Below are 13,511 nucleotides of genomic sequence, written 5' to 3' on the forward strand. Positions count from 1 at the left end.
CATTGTCACGGACAGGATTTTGGAACACGAAACTACACCACATGAGGAAAATGATATAGATATTGATGAATTTCCTATATTACGTAGGTCTGAAAGATTAATGCAAAAAGAACCAGTTGCTTATAACTCAAAAAACTACAGGGGGAGGGGATGGGTGCCCCCTGTACCGAGACAGGAAAACTGGAAGTAATAGAAGAAATTGTTAAAGATGGTTGTAAGTGGACTTTTAAAGATTTTAATATATTTAATTATTCTAAAATTATTCTTACCAAAACATTTTTTGAATTATTTTCAAAAGGGTTCGGTTTTATACCACAAAAAAAGACAGATGTTTTTAAACTTTTAGTGGATATTAAATTATTTATAAGGAAGAAGAATTTGGAGATATTTTTTAAAGGTAGGCAATTGAATGCCCCTGGTGACAACCTGACACGTAAAAGCACATTTAATCCCCCTTTGCATCCCCAGTTGAAAAACTTTGAGCTTGTGTTGGAAAATGAACTAAGAAAATCCCTACGTAAACATACAGTGCATTCCAACCTTAACGACAAGGAAGAAGAAATTCTTGACAAACTCAGTAAAAACAGGGATGTTAGGGTTATGAAACCCGACAAGGGAGGGGGTGTTGTGTTGATGGATAAAATATTATATGAAGGCAAAATGCTTGAAATATTGAACGATACAGACAAATATACTAGAATTTCTAAAAATGAAATAAACATTGCGTATAAAAAAATCAGTATTTTATTAAATGATTTACTACTTGAGGGGTCTATTGATTTGAAAACTTACAAATTTTTACATGTAGAAAAACCCAAAATACCATCTATTTTCGGAATCCCAAACGTGCATAAGGACATCAATGACCCTCCACTCAGAGCAATCGTCTCTTCTGAAGGTTCAGTAACAGCACCATTGGCTAAATACATTGACTGTAAAATCAAAAGGCTAGTAAATGAAAACAACAACATTTTAAAAGATTCTTGGGATTTCTTGAGAAAGATAGATTACTCTACACATAGTGAAACAAAAGGTTTTGGTACTCTGGACGTTGTTGATTTATTTACATCTATTCCACATGAAGTAGGATTATTGTGGTTTGAAGAGATGTTACTTACTTGTAAAGAAATTTCTCACAATGATTTTAGAACCATACTTGTACTCATGGAGGTAGTTCTTAAAAATAACTTTTTATTGTTTGAAGGAGAATATTACAGACAAGTCAGAGGTGTGGCCATGGGAGCACATTGTGCACCAACTTATGCTAACATTATCATGGCATATTGGGAAAACAAGTTTATCCTAACCCCTATTTATAACAACAAATGGACATTGTACTGTAGATTCCTCGACGATTTATGTTTCTTGTGGAAAGGTACTAAAGAGGAGTTTGATTTGTTTGTAGATTATATTAATGAGACCACAAATTTCCTTAAATTTACTAAGTGTTTTAATGTACATGAGGTTAATTATTTGGATGTTAACATTGTCAGACTGGGTAATAAATTTGTTTCAAGGGTACACAGAAAGGATACTTTTTCAAACACTTACTTACACTACACAAGTTCCCATCCATTTTATCAAAAGGAAAGTGTTTTGAAGGGACAGATGGTCAGGATTTGTAGAATGCCCTCTGACGATACCAATTTTAAAGAAGAGTGTAGTGTTTTGAGGACCATGTTCCTTGACAGAGGATATCCTGAGAAATTGTTTGACGAGATATGTCAGGAAGTATGTGATGGTAGGAAAGGTAGATTTGCCCCAATTTTAGGTAAGCCTATGCAGGAAACCACAATTAACAGTTCTGACGATATTTGTAAAAATTATTTTAGTTCAGGTATTTCCACTATATATGATGGACAATCTGGTATTGTTAGAAAAATTATTGACAAGGAGTGGAAAAATTTTGCTAAAGTTTCAGACTTAAGTCACATTTTTGAAAAAGAAATTAAATATATTTACAAGAAGGGTAAAACTATTAAATGTTTACTGGAAAGAGGTACCAACAACAAGGTCTTCGACGTAAACAAGAAAAAGAAAAATGGTGTCTTTAAATGTGGAGCTTGCAGTTATTGTATGTACCTTAAAACAGGAGAATCAGTTTATTTGAAGGCTAGGAACAAAACATTGACTGTGAAATCCTTTGTAAACTGCAACACAAAAGGTATTATTTATATTGCTTTATGTGGAAAATGTGATGCATTTTACATCGGGAAAAGTGAAAGGAAAATCAAACAAAGAATTTATGAACATTTGTACGATATCAAAATTGGACGTGGCACTAATTCTCTTTACAAACATACACAAATCTGTAATGAGCTAAATTTGAGTTCTTTGTTTTGGAAGTTGTCTCAACAGACCCTAGAGGGGGAATGTGGGAAACTTTAGTGGAATACAGAGAACTATATTAGCAGATAGTACTAGAATCTAATAAACACCCAGGTATCAATGACATGATTTCTCTTACACCCGTACTGAAACTTAGGTCAGCCAAATTATAAAATATATATTAAAAATTATTATATTATATATATAATCTCTGACTACTTGGTACATAAACATATATATATTAAAAGTTTCATTTAGTTTGGTATTGCAATACCAGTTTACACAAGGAGAGGGTAGCATTACTTTGCATACGTGTTTTAAAGTATTTAATATTAACATTTTTATTACTTACAAATTGCATATTAACTTTTTAACTCACAGACCTTCGTGATTTTATTGATCTAACTCTTGTATAGTATATCATATATATTTTTTACTGCATTTTACAAACATTTTGTATAAATTGTATTTTATTTTGTCCTGTCTTGTGGATGTGACGTGATGGAAAGAAATTATTTAATATTGTAATGATTTAAGAATTTCATTGGTTAGTTTAAAATTGGTCACGAGTATTTAATATCGTCATTTTATTGTCTTGTTGTGTTTTATCTGAGGAAGTTACTGACGAAACGTGGAGTTTAAATTAACTACGTATTTGGACTTGTGTTGTGTTGTGATTTTGCTATTAAATCCTTTGCACTGACGCTGAGTACTGGGTACTTCTTTTGGATTATTGGCACTTACTAGTACCTTCCATTTTTTGTGGTTTTGGTTTGAACTATGGACAACTCAGCGCTTGGTGTATCGGATCTTGATGGCAAGAAAAAGGATACTGGTGAGCTTCGCAAGCTCATAGGACAGCTCACTCAGCTTGTGGGTCTTCTAACCCCGGTCAGCCAATCGTTGGCAACGGTTGTCACTTCCCTGTCTTTACCAGGGAACCAGGAAGTGCTGAGACGTTCAGCTTCGAATGAAGGAACGTCCAGACAGGTTGCGAACGCTGACAATGCTGAGCATTTGTTGAACAACCACAATGACTCTATTATGGATGGTTGTGAAGGTTTCCCTAATTTAAGTTTTGAAGAGACACAGGATACGCGTTTAGTTGAACCTGCGCGTCCTAACATAACACAAACTGAAATGAACAATACTGTACGGTGCAAACAAGGTACGGAGAGACTGTTCAAAGAAATTGTCAATGTGAGATTTAATTTTAATGACAAAAAGACCACTAAGCCTAATGGCAGCTTTTCACAAATGTTAGATGATTTACATTATTATCTAAACAAGTACAAAATGTTAGAATTGGACAATGCTTATTTGAAGCACTGTCTACATTTACAAATTGTTCCCAAAGGCTTAAGGGTCAGTAAGTACCCAAATAATGTACAAGAAGGTACTGATTTTCATAAGAACTTGACTAAAGCCTTTGACGACTGTGGTTTTGCCATCATGCGAGCTATTATTTTTAATAATGAGTGTGACATGGAGAAAATGTATGTTATTATTGAGAGACTTAACAAGGCTGTTGTTAATGATTTAATGTTCACTACTGAAGAACAAAAGGATAAATACAAACAATTGTTGAAAGATATAGAATCAAAATGTACTGATGTACAGAACAGGAAATGTAATAAAATTGAGAGAGACATAGGTGAATATAAAACTAATACTCATTACCCTAAACCTAAACTATGGGGTAAGAGGGTTTTTGAAAACCACCACATTGTCACGGACAGGATTTTGGAAAACGAAACTACACCACATGAGGAAAATGATATAGATATTGATGAATTTCCTATATTACGTAGGTCTGAAAGATTAATGCAAAAAGAACCAGTTGCTTATAACTCAAAAAACTACAGGGTGAGGGGATGGGCGCCCCCTGTACCGAGACAGGAAAACTGGAAGTAATAGAAGAAATTGTTAAAGATGGTTGTAAGTGGACTTTTAAAGATTTTAATATATTTAATTATTCTAAAATTATTCTTACCAAAACATTTTTTGATTTATTTTCAAAAGGGTTCGGTTTTAGTGAATATTAAATTATTTATAAGGAAGAAGAATTTGGAGAAATTTTTTAAAGGTAGGCAATTGAATGCCCCTGGTGACAACCTGACAAGTAAAAGCACATTTAATCCCCCTTTGCATCCCCAGTTGAAAAACTTTGAGCTTGTGTTGGAAAATGAACTAAGAAAATCCCTACGTAAACATACAGTGCATTCCAACCTTAACGACAAGGAAGAAGAAATTCTTGACAAACTCAGTAAAAACAGGGATGTTAGGGTTATGAAACCCGACAAGGGAGGGGGTGTTGTGTTGATGGATAAAATATTATATGAAGGCAAATTGCTTGAAATATTGAACGATACAGACAAATATACTAGAATTTCTAAAAATGAAATAAACATTGCGTATAAAACAATCAGTATTTTATTAAATGATTTACTACTTGAGGGGTCTATTGATTTGAAAACTTACAAATTCTTACATGTAGAAAAACCCAAAATACCATCTATTTTCGGAATCCCAAACGTGCATAAGGACATCAATGACCCTCCACTCAGAGCAATCGTCTCTTCTGAAGGTTCAGTAACAGCACCATTGGCTAAATACATTGACTGTAAAATCAAAAGGCTAGTAAATAAAAACAACAACATTTTAAAAGATTCTTGGGATTTCTTGAGAAAGATAGATTACTCTACACATAGTGAAACAAAAGGTTTTGGTACTCTGGACGTTGTTGATTTATTTACATCTATTCCACATGAAGTAGGATTATTGTGGTTTGAAGAGATGTTACTTACTTGTAAAGAAATTTCTCACAATGATTTTAGAACCATACTTGTACTCATGGAGGTAGTTCTTAAAAATAACTTTTTATTTTTTGAAGGAGAATATTACAGACAAGTCAGAGGTGTGGCCATGGGAGCACATTGTGCACCAACTTATGCTAACATTATCATGGCATATTGGGAAAACAAGTTTATCCTAACCCCTATTTATAACAACAAATGGACATTGTACTGTAGATTCCTCGACGATTTATGTTTCTTGTGGAAAGGTACTAAAGAGGAGTTTGATTTGTTTGTAGATTATATTAATGAGATCACAAATTTCCTTAAATTTACTAAGTGTTTTAATGTACATGAGGTTAATTATTTGGATGTTAACATTGTCAGACTGGGTAATAAATTTGTTTCAAGGGTACACAGAAAGGATACTTTTTCAAACACTTACTTACACTACACAAGTTCCCATCCCTTTTATCAAAAGAAAAGTGTTTTGAAGGGACAGATGGTCAGGATTTGTAGAATGCCCTCTGACGATACCAATTTTAAAGAAGAGTGTAGTGTTTTGAGGACCATGTTCCTTGACAGAGGATATCCTGAGAAATTGTTTGACGAGATATGTCAGGAAGTATGTGATGGTAGGAAAGGTAGATTTGCCCCAATTTTAGGTAAGCCTATGCAGGAAACCACAATTAACAGTTCTGACGATATTTGTAAAAATGATTTTAGTTCAGGTATTTCCACTATATATGATGGACAATCTGGTATTGTTAGAAAAATTATTGACAAGGAGTGGAAAAATTTTGCTAAAGTTTCAGACTTAAGTCACATTTTTGAAAAAAGAAATTAAATATATTTACAAGAAGGGTAAAACTATTAAATGTTTACTGGAAAGAAGTACCAACAACAAGGTCTTCGACGTAAACAAGAAAAAGAAAAATGGTGTCTTTAAATGTGGAGCTTGCAGTTATTGTATGTACCTTAAAACAGGAGAATCAGTTTAATTGAAGGCTAGGAACAAAACATTGACTGTGAAATCCTTTGTAAACTGCAACACAAAAGGTATTATTTATATTGCTTTATGTGGAAAATGTGATGCATTTTACATCGGGAAAAGTGAAAGGAAAATCAAACAAAGAATTTACGAACATTTGTACGATATCAAAATTGGACGTGGCACTAATTCTCTTTACAAACATACACAAATCTGTAATGAAGCTAAATTTGAGTTCTTTGTTTTGGAAGTTGTCTCAACAGACCCTAGAGGGGGAATGTGGGAAACTTTAGTGGAATACAGAGAACTATATTGGCAGATAGTACTAGAATCTAATAAACACCCAGGTATCAATGACATGATTTCTCTTACACCAGTACTGAAACTTAGGTCAGCCAATTTATAAAATATATATTAAAAATTATTATATTATATATATAATCTCTGACTACTTGGTACATAAACATATATATACTAAAAGTTTCATTTAGTTTGGTATTGCAATACCAGTTTACACCAGGAGAGGGTAGCATTACTTTGCATACGTGTTTTAAAGTATTTAATATTAACATTTTTATTACTTACAAATTGCATATTAACTTTTTAACTCACAGACCTTCGTGATTGTATTGATCTAACTTTTGTTTAGTATAGCATATATATTTTTTACTGCATTTTACAAACATTTTGTATAAATTGTATTTTATTTTGTCCTGTCTTGTGGATGTGACGTAATGGAAAGAAATTATTTAATATTGTAATGATTTAAGAATTTCATTGGTTAGTTTAAAATTGGTCACGAGTATTTAATATCGTCATTTTATTGTCTTGTTGTGTTTTATCTGAGGAAGTTACTGGCGAAACGTGGAGTTTAAATTAACTACGTATTTGGACTTGTGTTGTGTTGTGATTTTGCTATTAAATCCTTTGCACTGACGCTGAGTACTGGGTACTTCTTTTGGATTATTAGCTAATTAAACATTTACAGATAAGCTCCATGATATTTGCAATTACCTTGTCACAACCTTACAAAAATGAAAATACATAATTCAGTACAGAAATTTCAACATTTACATAATGTGAATATTTTTGTTATAAACTCAATTGTAGGTTTAACATTTCAAAATATATAGCTACAACCCATTAGTAGGTTACAAAAATATTATGCATGGAGAGGGTAATAGTATAATTGAGATCAGAGAGTATAGTGCAATAGATATTAGAGAGAAAAATAGTTTTTGGTAGGGGAGGGATTGTTTTGGGTTGGATGAAGTAATAGTTGAGTTAGTTGGATGAGTCAGTGCAAGGTAGAATGAAGGGGAGGGATTTAAGTTGGAGTGTGGCAAGGGCATTCCCATTTGGAAGAAAGATGAGAGAGTAGCTGAGATTTGAAATTTGTATGGTTAGGTAGGTTGAGTAGGTGTATGGGAAGAGAGTTCCACTGTTTAGCTAAGGAGTGGGACAGCAGTAGATGGCCAGGAGGTCATGCAGGCTTGTGGACCTGAAGGAGATTTTGTTTTTTGGATCTGAAAGAGCAGTTGGGAATATAAGGTTTTAAGGAAGTAGCAATAGTTAGGCAGTTAGCAGGTTTAAAGATGAGCTTGTGGGCAATGGTGAGTTGTAGGTTACTGAGGTAGTTGGGTAGTTCAAGCCAGTTGAGGGTGAAGAGGGAGTGACAGTGGTGGGGTAAGCTTTTTGAATTGGTTGCAAATTTGGAGATCTTGTGGTAGCAGGACTCAAGTTTATATCAAAGGCCAAGATGGAGATTGGTGTAAAGAGGGGCAACACACATAAGGGAGGGGAGTAGGAAGGTGGATGCAAGAGTTTGATGGGTAGAGGGGCTTAGGAAGCAGCTGTGCCTGTAGAGAAGACCAAACTTTTGGTGGGATTTCTTGATTGCAGAGCAGATGTGGGTGTCAAATTTTATTTCTGCATCAATAATGATGCCAAGAAGCTTGGTGTTGGGAACGATTTCAAGGATGGTGTTGTTTTGGCTCTGTATGGTGAATGTGGATTTGTCAATAGTGTTTTTGGTAGGGGAAAAAAACATTAGTTTGGTTTGATTTGCATTTAGTGCCAGATGGTTAGACTGCATTCAGGTTTCTCTTTTGGCGAAGGCTAGTTGGGTTTTTGCTAGGAGCTCGAAGGTGGAGAAGGCTGAGCAGATGATTGTTGAGTCATCTGCATACTGGATGATAGATGAGTCTGATATGGATTGGTGAAAGTTGTTAATGAATAGGTTGAAGATTAGAGGGCCAAGAACAGAACCTTGTGGGACACCTGTGGGTGTGGGAAGGAAGGGGGAGGTTGAAGTTTTCCATTAGGCAGCTTGTTGGCAGTTGGAAAAGTAGCTGGAAAACCAGGAAATGGTGGTGGGAGAGAGGTGTAGGGTGGAGAGTTGTGATATAAGTAGGGTGTGTGAGTTTAACTAGCTGGATATTTCAAGGTTGGAGAGGTTGGGGTATGGACAGGGGTTTTCTTTATTGTCAGAATGCAGGATGGATGAGATGGAGTCCCAGACATTTTGGGATTTAATGAGTGCAAGGATTGGAGTTTGTAATAGTGGACTTTGCAGTCTTTAATTATTCATTTTTTACAGAGTTTCATAGTTGCTTATACTCTAGGAGGGTGTTAGGGTTTTTATGCTTTTGATATTGTTTCCATTTTCTGTCCCTTTGGTGCAAGGCTAGTTTAGTATCTTTTGATAACCATGGGCAGGGATTGGTTTTGATGCGTTTGGTTCAGGGGGGCTTGCTAAATGAGAAGGGTTAGGAATGAGTGGTTAAAGTAGGAAATGGCATCATCTAGTGAAAGGGTTTTTATAGGGGACCAGTCAGTATGCTTTAAGCATTCAGAGTAAGTTAGAGGGTCAAAAGAGGGGAGGTTGCGGGTTTGGATGTAGTGGTGCTGTTTAAGCAGTGGAGATGGGAGACAGTCGGCGAAGGCTAGTAGGTGATCACTGAGAGGATCAGGTAATGTTCCAGCTTTGGTGATAAGGTTTGGGTGAGTTGTTAGGATCCAGTAAATGATGGTACCAGAGGTACCATCTTTATTTGGCCTGGTTGGAGGTTGTATTAGTTAGGAGAAGTTGTACAGGTTGATTGTGTGGGATGGGGCTTCAGCGTTAATAGTATTCCAATTGATGTTTGTATATCACCGAGTATATAGGTTTCATTTTTTATATTGGAGGAGAACTAGGACAGGATATTTTCAAGAATTTTGATATTATCACTACAGGGGAATATAGAGGGCAGCGATACATACGGACTTGTGGTTGTTTATTTTTAGTAAACCTATTATAATTTCAGCATTGGCAAAGGTTGGTATTTTATTGGAGTAGGGAGTTATGGTATGGGAGGTGGGGTAGATTATTGCTACTCCACATCCTTTTTGTGGGCTCTGTCATTGTGAATGATTTGGAAACCTGGTGGTAGGATTTTGTTTTCTTTTATATAGGTTTTCAGCCAGGTTTCAGAAACGGCTGTAATGTCTGGGTGGTTATGGAAGAGCTAGGTATGGAGGCTAGGCATTTTGATTTTTAGGCTTTGTGCATTAAGTGTTGTAAGGCAAATGGACTTTGAGTTTGTGGATTGAGTGGAGGGTTTGGTGATGGGCCCTGGGTTGGGGTTGATGTTGCTGGCTAGTGAGAGAGAGATGTGATGGAGTAGAAGAGTGAGGCAGTGTGTTGGGCAAGGGTAGCTTGAGTTGTGTGAGAGTAGTGATTTTCTGGTACCACATTTAAGAGGGGAGTACGGGGGGGTTGGGTTGGAAGCAGTTTTGGTTTGTAAAAATAGAATGGGTTAGAGGTAGAGAGTTCATGTGAGATGGATGAGTAAGATGGGAAGTGAGGTTGATGGTCAAATGTAGTGGCGTGTGTATGAGAGTTATGACAAGGGTCATGAAAAAGTGTGAGATAGGTAAGAGAAGAGAGAGAGAGTAGGGCAAATGGGGTTATAGGAAGAGATTTTATGTAGAGTATTGTAGGAGGAGTGGATGTTTGGGGTGATGTAGATCTACAGGTGGCTGGGGTTTGGCTTAGGTGTATTGTGATTGGAGAGGTGGGGTGAGGAGGAGTCAGGGGATGTATAAATGTACAGGTAATGGGGAGGGTGGGATATTGGGGCAGGGTAGGGGAGTGGAGTGAGCCCAAAGGGCAAATGGAGCAGGTTACACCTTCTGGGAAGAGCAGCAGTCGCCAAACAGAAAACAATCAGCAAGAAGGTTAGCAACTATAGAAATAGGGCAGCCTATCATTTCGGATTGAATGGTACCTTTCTGTTTGTTTTTATTATTTATGCACCAATGGGGAGCTGCAGTTCACTGAGAAGTAGGAAAATAATGTAGTTATGCCAGTGGTTTTAGAAAGGGACATGCAGTAAATTATGACTCAATAGAGTACTAATTGAAAAAAATGGAATATGGTATAAGCGAGTACACTACTGGGGATTTCTATGAAGCAAGGGCAGAAAAGCTAAGTCAAAAGATGGTGCCTTTATACATCAGGTTATTTGATTCAATATGTAAGTCCAATCATAAGTACAAATGGTACTTACAGTTGTGCACACTACAGAGGGATGCCCGTGGGACAGACAGAAACAGAGTGTCGTCAGGCAGAGGTTTTTAGTATTTAAAGATGGCACCACAGCTCAGGGGAGGAATAAGTAAACTCTCAAGAGCAAGAGGGAGGGAATAGACAGGATTGACAGGGCTGGGAAGATTACAATAAGATTATGTTAGGAGACTGAGAGAAGGAGGGGCTAAGATCCAGGGTTTGGAGAATGCTGTGCGAAAACAGGTTTGACAGGAATATGAAACTTACACTAGAGTTATGTTAGGAGAACAAGAAAAGGGGGGGGTGACTTAGGGAAAGCTATGATAAAAGAAAAACAATCACCCAGCTAGCCCAGGTCAGTACCTAAAGGTGTCTGTTTATCTGTGTGAATTCAAAAGCAGATTTAGTAGAGCATCAGTGAAGTAGAATATAAAATAAATGTAAAGCTTTGGGAAACTGTATAAATTTGTTACAATAAACGGGAGAATAAAATATAAGAATATAAAAGAAATGTGATATATAAGATAAATAAAATATACGAATGCTAGTCTAGCAGGGTTTGTGTGGACATGGAGCTTCTGTGTGATATTAACTCTGACAGTGGTATGTGTTTAACATAACTCTCAACTGTAGAGCTATCTGCAGAATGGCCAGAGTTTGGAATCCTATGTTTGGTCTGTTCCTCAGATATTTTTTGTCTTTGGAAAATCAGTCGCATACTCTGGGGATTGCAATCAGTAACTGCTAACATCTATTTGTGTTTCTGACCTCATATCTCCCAGAAAAGAAATGTTACAGCTAACGCTGTTACACCAGCAACATTCTCAGTTTATAACAGCAATATTTCAAATATGCACCTGTTTTTGGACCTCTGTCCCCCAATTATGTCCAGCTTTGTCCAGATGTCATGCAGTAAGAGGTTGATAGGTATGGTATATGATTATTTAGTGCCTACATTCCTGATATCCCTGTGATGCATCAGACTGCCAGACATGTTATGTGGAAGACGCGTTATATATGAGGGAAAGCCTGGACATTCTGTGGGACTCTGTACAGTGGAGAGGTCTGTGTATTTCTGGCAATTATTGGCAGACTGTCAGGATTGTGTAACAGTGTAGTGTAGTGTGTCAATGTTATTTGGCCTGTGTAGGGAGTGGGGGTGGATGCATGTGTTAAGGCTCCTTTTCTATCTGCCTATGCATGCTGATCCTGTTTCAGTTGCCTATCGGCTTTATATGTTTGTAGAGGCAGACTGAGACATGTCCCATACCATGGTCAGACAGCATATTATACTTTGAATTGGGCCAGTATATGTGGGGGGGGGGTCTGTGAGTGGCAAACATGTTGAGATTTTTTGTTCACACAGTCCTTATACTGTACTGTTCCTTTGGCTTACCAGTATGTCACTGTGACTGTGGTGGAATTGGTTGTGGGTATGCACTTTCACACTGGTGTCTGTTTTTCAGTGCTTTTACATCCCTGTAGTGCGTGATATATTTGCCAATACATGTATAATTCCCCCTAGCAGATTTGGGTTAGTGTTGTGTCAGTCTAACTGTAGTTTAGACAGTGCTTGGTGACATGCTTAGCAGCTGAGTGTAGTTTGCCTAATGTGATATTATGTCCAGATATTTGTAGGATGTACTGTTGCCTGGCCCCCATAAGTGTTGTGTATTTCTGACACATCAGTGGGATGATGTGAGGTTACTGCAGCAACTGCATAATTTTATCTAGTATTTCAGATATGTCCCTATTTTCATTGGTTTCTCCCCCCTACTTTGTCAGGCTTGGTCCAGATTCGTTGCACTAATGGGTTCTGAGTCTGCCTCTTGACTCTCCGGATTTTTGCAGTATGTCCAGGTTTATTGCTCATATTACTGGTCTGTTCCACATATTCATTATTTATTTATCCCTGGTTAATAGATGTGATGATCTGCAGATTTCTGACAGTAAATGATGACATACATATCAGTTTCAGAACTCACATCCTTCAGAACATGTATGCTGAAACAAACCCTGTCACTCTGGCAAAATTCTACATTGATAAGAGCAATATTTAAAATATGTCCCTAATTTAGGCCCATTGTCCCCCCCATTTAGACAGCCTTTGGCTAGATTTCTTGCACTAAGAGGTTAACGCTGATCCCCTGTGTCTTGACACGCTAATGGATACAAGGCAAAAAAAGAGTAATATTCTTGTTTATTGACCAAAGTTAAGCGCTTTCACTCGCTCTATTGCGAGCTTCTTCAGAACTACATACAAATCCATTAACACATCTCAAATTTAAATAACTTCTTTGGCATCAAAATTATACCATTTAAAATGCACCATTTAAAGTGATAAGCTTGAAATGTAACTTCCTGTATATAGGTTACTAACAGTTCAAATAACCATAAAAAGTCAAGAATAAACATGACATTTTATACAAATCAGATAAATATAAACATGAGAAATGGTTTTGTACATATATACTTAAAAATTATAAAACTGATAAAATATTCCTAAATATATATATATATATATATATATTTATGTTATAAGTGAAAAAAATGTACCTTATAACATTGATTTAATACTAATAAAATCATTTAAACCTGGTGCGTTAGAGACATCTGTATATAATTGCCACCAGGTTTCTTTATAAGAAAAAAATCCTTTGAGATCTCCCCCTCTAAACAAGACTAATATTAAGTTTAAACAAGGAAATTGCAATACAAGATGGGTGATTTATTTGGCTAAATGTGCAGCGTGTTAGGGATTCTACATTGGGAAAACTGAACGAAAATTTAACAAGTGCATTTATGCACATTTATATAGCATTAGGACCATCATTAGGTTTAAATG

This window comes from Protopterus annectens, chromosome 7.part0 (genome assembly GCF_019279795.1).
Source record: "Protopterus annectens isolate FY-2018-M chromosome 7.part0, PAN1.0, whole genome shotgun sequence".
Classification (NCBI taxonomy): domain Eukaryota; kingdom Metazoa; phylum Chordata; order Ceratodontiformes; family Protopteridae; genus Protopterus; species Protopterus annectens.